The following is a 7,500-nucleotide window of genomic DNA, read 5'->3' as shown; positions in this document are numbered from 1 at the left end:
TTTTTTTTTTTTTTTCCTCCACATCCTTTCTCTCCCTCTCGGCCGCACTCCTGTTTTTTATTTCTCTCGGCTCGAGGGGCGCACGCCCACACGCGTGAGCGGTGACCGGAAGGGTGGGCTGGGAACGGGGAAACGGCACCGCCACCCGGCCTCAGGCACCTGAGGGACGGCCTGGAGCGTTCCAGGGGCACCGCCAAAGGGCCACTCGAGGCGCACCGGCACCACCTGGGTGGGGCGCGCGGGTGCGCCTGACCAGAGAGCCCCCCCGCCGCGGGGGGCGGGGGAGGGCCCGACGCGAGGCAGAACACCAGGGCCACGAGCAGAGGCTGTCCTGCTCGGTCTCAGGACCCCGCCACCGCCGACGCTGGCCGCGAGGCCGCGAACGAGGGCAGATGAGCAAGGTCGGGCCGGATTCCGTGCCCCTGCCCCTCTGCGCACCACCGGCGGGCGGGGAGGAGGAGCGAGGGGCCCGCGCGCTGAGCGAGAAGAGCGGTCCCATTCGCCACGAATGTCCGTCCCTCGTCTTGGCGCGGCTCGGACCCGGCCCGGGAGAGCACGACAACACCACATCGATCGGGTCAGCCCAGGCACAAGCGAGGAGGAGAAGACCCCCCCGCCAGGGCTGCCAGGAGGCGGGCGAGGACAGCCCCGGAGAGGACCCGCTTTCTGCCTCGCCCGCCCCGGCTGCGGAAAGGTGGCCGCGAGGACCCCTGCACACGGAGAACGCCTGACACGCGAGGCACGTGGGCCTGGGGGAGGGGGGTAGCGGGGCACACTCTGGCGAGCACCGCGGCCACCGCGGGTGCCTGCGACAAGGGGCACGCGGGTCAGAGGGCCCGCGGCGCCCGTGCCACGCCGCCCTCGGGCACTGGAGACCGGGGGGAGGCACCGCGGCTGGACATCTGGACGCGCGAGAGCCGGCGCACGGGCCCCAGGCGGGCGGCTCAAGCGGGGAGGAGCGGGGGAGGGCGTGGGCCGTCGGTGGACCGGCGTCTACGGACCCGTCCAGGTTTCCCATCTGCTCAGCGGGAGTCACCCAGCGAGGAGAGCGTGTCAGCACCAATCTGGTGGCCCAAATCGCCCGTTTTGGGCGAGAGAAAAGCCACGCCCCGCGGCGGGAGGGGCCCGCTCCCCACGGCGAGCCCCCGGAACTGCGGCCCGGCCATCGGTCCGTAGCGCGACCCCATGGCCCCCAGCGCCCCGCCCCCCCCCCCCGGAGCTCCCGGGATCCTCTGGTCGACCCGCGGGACGGGGTGACGGAGCTGGCCGGGGCCGCGCGGGCGCCCAGAGCCAGCCGCCTGCGCTGCGGCCAACGCGGGCCGGTCGGGGAACCCTCGGAGGGGGGACTTGGAAAAAATTCTCGGGCGGCGGGGCCCCTCCGAAGGTCCGGGCCCCGCGCGGGTCCGTGGCCGGGCCGGGGCGGGCCGGGGGCGGCAACCTCGGCCCGGGGACCCCCGGAGCGGGACTTTGAAAAAATTCTCCGACGGTCCGGACCCCACGCGGGACCGCGCCCGGGCCCGGGGCGCCCTCCGCGGGCCACCCCGGACCTACGCCGGAGGCCCCGGTGACGACCGGGCCGCGCGAAGGAAGGCGCGCGAACGGCCGGGGCGTGCCTTGTCCCGTTCTTCTGCCTGCGCCGTCTCGGTGCGGCCCGGTTCGGTCCAGCGCCGTCTAAAACACGGCACCCGGGAGCGCGGCGGCGGCGGCGGCGGCGGCGGCGGCGGCGGCGACGGCCACCGCCTCGGCCACATGAAGCTGCGGGCCCAATTCCGGAACGTGGCTCTGGCGCCGGCGCCCCACCGTGGCCGGGACGATCCCGCCGACGCCGCCGGCGTCCCGAGACGTCGCCTCGGCCAGCGCGGCCACAGCGCCTCCCATGTCGCCGGCGCCGGAGCTCCGGAGGAAAACGATGTCAAAGCGGCCGCCAGGTGGCGGCCGACAACCGGCGCGGGCGACAGCGGGACGGATCCGGATCGGCGGCCGGCGAGGGCGCGTCGCCGGGCGGCCGGACACCCGGTCCCGTCCCGGCTCCCCCCCCGCCCCCCTCCCCCGCCTCCCAGCGCCGCCGCCGAACACGTTTCTCGGCGCGGGGCGGCCGGAAGGCGTTGGGGCCGGCCACGGCGCGGGGTCGGTTGGGCCAAGGGGATCCACCCGGCCGGGCCCTTTCCCGCCTCGGCCAGGACGATCCTGCCGACGCCGCCGCCGGCGTCCGGGAACGTCGCCTCGGCCAGCGCGGCCACATCGCCTCCCGCGCGTGTCGCCGGCGCCGGAGCTCCGGGGGAAGACGATATCAAAGCGGCCGCCAGGTGGCGGCCGACAACCGGCGCGGAGTGCAGCGGGACGGATCCGGATCGGCGGCCGGCGAGGGCGCGTCGCCGGGCGGCCGGACGCCCGGCCCCGTCCCGGCTCCCCCCCCGCCCCCCTCCCCCGCCTCCCAGCGCCGCCGCCGAACACGTTTCTCGGCGCGGGGCGGCCGGAAGACGGTGGGGCCGGCCACAGCGCGGGGTCGGTTGGGCCAAGGGGATCCGCCCGGCCGGGCCCTCCTCAGGTTCCGGAGGTGTGAGCAGGCTGTGTGGCTGGCTGCTTCTCCCTGACGGAACAGCAGTGGAACGACGGTACCAGCCCACTGCAGCAGCCGCTCTGGGAATGGTGCCTGAGGGCTCCCCGCGGGGCAGGGCCGGTAAACCCTCTCTGCCCCTGAAAGGTCTCTTCCTGCCGCTGCCCCTCAGTGCGTCGTCTAAGCCCGCCTTCGACGGTCAGGACTCCCCGCTCGTCGCAGACATACTCGTTCGCTTGTGTTTCCGGGTCTTTGTCGTCAAGAGAGCTAGGCGGAAGCGTCAGCCTATTCCACCACCTTGGCCCCATCTCCCAAAGTTCCGATCCAAGGGGGTCCGGCCCAGCCGGGCCATTTCGCCCCTCAGCCAGGAAGATCCCGTCTACCCCGCTGGAGCCCTGGAGCACCATGCCGGCCAGCCGGCGTGTCCCACTCGGGGGGGGCCCTGGGAGGGAGGGAGGGAGGGAGGGAGGGAGGGAGGGAGGGAGGGAGGGAGGGAGGGAGGGAGGACCCCGGGAGGACCCCGGGAGGACGCCGGGAGCCAGGCCGGGCTCGAGGAGACGGAGCGAAGGCCCCGGGCCGCCGTGGCCAGCGCGCGCCCGCCGGGACCGCTTCCCATCCCGTCGGCGCCGCAGAGCTCCGGAGGGGGACGGTATCGAAGCGGCCGCCGGGTGACGGCCGACGACCGGAGCGAAGGGCGGCGGGGGGGTGGAACCGGGTCCACCTGGGCCCCGGCCGGGGCTCGAGGGTGGCAGAGGGGACAGACTCCCCCGGGCCGCCGGGGAAACCTCTCGGGAGCGTCATGGGGCGCGCGCGCGCGCTCGCCCCCGAAAGGGCCGAACGGGGGGGGGGCGCCCGAGGGGATGAGCGTCCACCGGGGGCGGGAGGGAGAAGAGAGCACGTCCCAAGCGTCGGACGGGCAGGTGTTCTCCGATCCGTATCCTTTGGACGGACGCGACAAACGGGACGGGATGAGACCGCCAGTCCCCGAAGTTTTCCTCCTCGTTCTTTGAGTGCCCGCGTGGCGCAGCAGGCAGACCGGGAGACGTTTTCCGCCGTCGTCCCTGTCGCCGAGCCAACGGTACGCGTGAGGCGGGTTGAACGGGCAAATTGCGTCGGGAGGGAGGGAGGGAGGGAGGGAGGGAGGGAGGGAGGGAGCCGTGCGTTTGCCGGCATCCGCGTCGCAAAAGAAAACCACGGCCGCCACCGAGAGCGTTCTTCCTCATCGCTTTCCATCCTCCCGCGACGCGGGCGGGCAAACGGGGGGCGGGGGGGAGGCCGGGAACGCCTTCCCAGAGCCGGTACGGACCGGCTCTGGGCCCCCCGGTCCGACTGGGGAGACATCTCACCGAGGGAGGCCCTCGAGGCTCTCGGGAGCGAGGCCGGACTTAGTGAGGTCCAGCGGAGGCGCGGCGGGCCAGCCGCGAACGCCCGCCCAGAGGCCCTCGGGCGGCTCGGCCCGAGCGAGTGCTCTCCGGGCTCGCGGGCGGACTCGGGAAGGTGGCGTCTCCGGGGCGGGGGGGGGGAGGGAGAGGGGTGAGTCGGCGTCTCGAGCATCGAGAGATCTCCGGCGGCTCCCGAATGCGGGCGGGCGGGCGGGCGGGCGGGCGGGCGTGTGTGCGTGAGTCGTGGGGGTGGGGGGTGGAGTGCCCGAGGGGGGTTGGGGGGTGGGAGGCCGAGAGCGGGGCGGTGGGGGGGTCGGAGGGTGGGGGCGGTGGGGGACCACGCGCCTCGGGCCCGGGGGGTGGGGTGCTGAGGTGGGCGGGGAGTTGGCAAACGTTCCGGGTGGCCTGGTGCGTGTGCGCGCGTGCCTGCGCGCGTGCGTGCGTCCGTTCGCGCGCGCGTCCCGGTGTGCGTGCCTGCGCGCGCGCGCGTCTGTGCGGGGGCGCGTCTTTGCGGGGGCGTGTGCGCGCGTGTCCGGGCGTGTGTGCCTGCGTGTGCGCGCGTGACTGCGTGCGTGCGCGTGCGCGTCTGCGGGCGTGCCCGTGTGCGTGCCCGCCTGCGTCTGTGGGGGCGCCTGCGCACGTGAGCGCGGGTCTGTGCGTGCGTCTGTGTGTGCGTCTGTGCGTGTCTGTATGGGTTTGAGTGCGCGTCTGCGCGTGAGCGCGTGTCTGAGCGTGTGCGCCTGTGCCTGCGCCCGCGCGCGCCTGTGCCTGCGGGAGCGGGCGCGCGCTCAGGCGGACGGGCAGCCCCCCGTCGTCGCCCTCGGTCCGCCGAACGGGCGCCCCCTTGGCCGGATGGAGAGGCTTTTCTCCGCGCCCACGAGGGGAATCGCAACGGGAACCGTAAGGCCGCACGCCGGCGGCGCTAGCGCCGCCTGCCGACGAGGGCCGCCGCCGCCGATCCCCCCCCCGGCCCGACCCCCAGCCCCCCAACTCGGCCCGCGGTGAGGGCCGGGGCCGTATTCGGCTGGAGGGGGGGGACGGTAAGGCCGAGGGCAGCGTCGCCGTTCCCGCGTTGCACGCGTCGCCGTGCCGCGAGCGTCTCCCGGGAAGCCAGAGGAGCGAGGTGTGTGAAGCCCGTGCCGCGCGCGCGCGGACCCGACCGGGGTGTTCCGGGACGACCGACCGACCGACCGGCCGACCGGCCGACCGTCGTCGTGGAAAGCTCACGGCGGACTGGACATCTGACGGGCCCCTCCCTGTCCGAGCCGACCTCCCGAGGTACGTAGGAGGGGAAGGGTACGGTAGGCTGGTTCGGCTGGAAGCCATCCCACCCCCGGGAGGCGTCGATCGACGGGGAGGCGGGACCGGGAAGGCACCGGTTTCCAATCGGACGATGGCTGAACCTTGGGCGACGGGTACGCGGACTCCTCCGTCTTCGCCCGAGTTCGCGACTCTCTGCGGGGGGAGCTTTCCGGGAAGCGGGTGACGGGCGCGCGTGCCGTCGTCCCGTGAAGGCGCGCTACTACCAAGAGGCTCCGAACGCGGGCCGTCCTCGGGGGGCGGTTTATTTTTTCTCAGTCGGGGGGGACCCCCGCCACAGGGAGAGAAACACCCGAGTTGGAACGGTGCTCGGGTGGGGAGTAGGGCGTGGCGGTGAAGACTGACGTTCGTCATCGTCGTCGTTTCCGTTTAGATAGAGAACTGACTGCGGCGCCGCTGCCGTCGCGTGCCGTCGAGCGGCTCGGGACTCGGAGCGGCCCTAGGGGAGAGAGTCGAGCCGCCCCACGGGCTTCCCAAGGAGGAGCCGGCGGATCCGAACCGCCGACGATCTCGGTCGGCAGCCGAGCTCCGAGCCGCCGCCGCCGCCGCGCCGCCGGGGCTCCGTCTTTGCACTCGGTCTCCGGTACGCGGCGAGTTGGTTTCGCCCGAGGGGCGGAACGGCTCTCGAAGAGGAAAACCCGGTTTCAGAAAAGGAAGGAGACAGGCAGAGGGAGGGGGAGGGGGAGGGGGTGGGCGGGAGGGGTGGGGGAGGGGAGGGGGATGGGGGCAGGGGAGGCGAGGGGGAGGGGAGGGGGAGGGGTGGGGGAGGGGAGGCGGTGGGGGGAGGGACGGGGAGGGGGAGGGGGAGGGGAGGGGAGACGAGGGGAGGGGAGGGGGAGGGGGACGGGGGAGGGGGGAGGGACGGGAGGGGGAGGGGGGAGGGACGGGAGGGGGAGGGGGAGGGGAGGGGAGGGGAGGGGGCGGGGAGGGGGAGGGGATTGGAGGGGAGGGGGAGACAGGCATACCTGGACGCCGAGCCAGCCCGGTGACGGCGTTAGGTAGAAGAAGGACGGTAGGCGCCCACGCGCTCACGCCCGTGGCTGCAGATACGGACACGCAGGCGCGTGCACGCGCCCGTGCGCGGGCGGGCGGTACGCACGTGCCTGCCCGTGCGTACCCGCGCGGGTACACGCGCGTAGGCGTGGGCGCGCCCACACGGGCGCGCCCGCGCCGGTACGCGCGCGCCCTCGGGCGCGTCCGTGCCCGTGCGTACGCCTAGGGGTGTGCACGCGCGGGCGCCCGCCTCTACGTACCTGCCCGAGGGCGCGCGCGCGCGCGCCCGCGCCTGCACGCGCCTGCACCTTCGCACGGGCACCTGCGCGCGGACCTGCCCGCGCCCCCGCCTCTGCGTGGGATCGGCGAGAGCCGAAAGCGGTACCGCCGCCGCCGCGTTTTCAAGATCCTTTGGCTCACGCGCCCCCCCACCCCCTTCCGGCCACCTTCGGGGGGAAAGCCCAACTTCACGGACGGGCGGAGCGGATAGCCCTTCAGCTGCGCCTCCCTGAAATAGAACGGGAGGAGTCACGAGAGCCTTAGGAAACGGAGCGAGGCGACGAGAGGGTGCGTCGAAAGGCGGGCGTCGAGAACTCCGGCCACAGGCGTTTTCCTTCTGTAGGGTGTAGAAAGCACCCCGCCGCACGCACCCGGCGTTAGGGAGCTGTCTCGAGGGCCGCGGTTTCTACTCCGCCGACTCCTTTCAGTTGAGACGGGGCGCCTCCGAGCGTGTGTGTGCGCGCGACCCGAAGGCGGTCGTCGAGGGACGACGGCACCCTCGGTCCGCCGAACCCCCGCGCCCTCGGACGGACGGGTGGAGAAGCTCTCCTCGACGTCACGGAGGCGGTCCCGACTGAAACCGGAGGGGCACGTGCCGGCGGCGCTAGGCCCGCCGCCGCCGAGGACCGCTGGCGCCACCCCCCCCACCGCCCACCACGCACCCCCAACCCCACCCCGCCTGCGCCCTTGCCGTGGGCCCCACGCTGGCGATATCCGGATCCAGTCCGACGTGGCCGCCGGCTGCCACCCGCCAGGCGGGGAAGAGGTTTGGAGGCGGCGGAGGCGGTGGGGGCGGCGGGGGGCGGCGGGGGTGTGGGCGGTGGGGGGCGGAGGAGGAGGAGGAGGAGGAGGAGGAGGAGGACGGACGGACGGACGGACGGACGGACGGAAGGACGGGAACGCGCCCGCGCGCGCGTGCGCCCGCACCGCAGGGTGCCCTCCGGAGACACGGACGGGCCCACGGAGCAC

The sequence above is a fragment of the Loxodonta africana genome, unplaced genomic scaffold (genome assembly GCF_030014295.1).
Source record: "Loxodonta africana isolate mLoxAfr1 unplaced genomic scaffold, mLoxAfr1.hap2 scaffold_853, whole genome shotgun sequence".
In the NCBI taxonomy this organism is placed as follows: domain Eukaryota; kingdom Metazoa; phylum Chordata; class Mammalia; order Proboscidea; family Elephantidae; genus Loxodonta; species Loxodonta africana.
The sequence above is the reverse complement of the archived record's forward strand: the minus strand, read 5'-3'. Positions refer to the sequence as shown.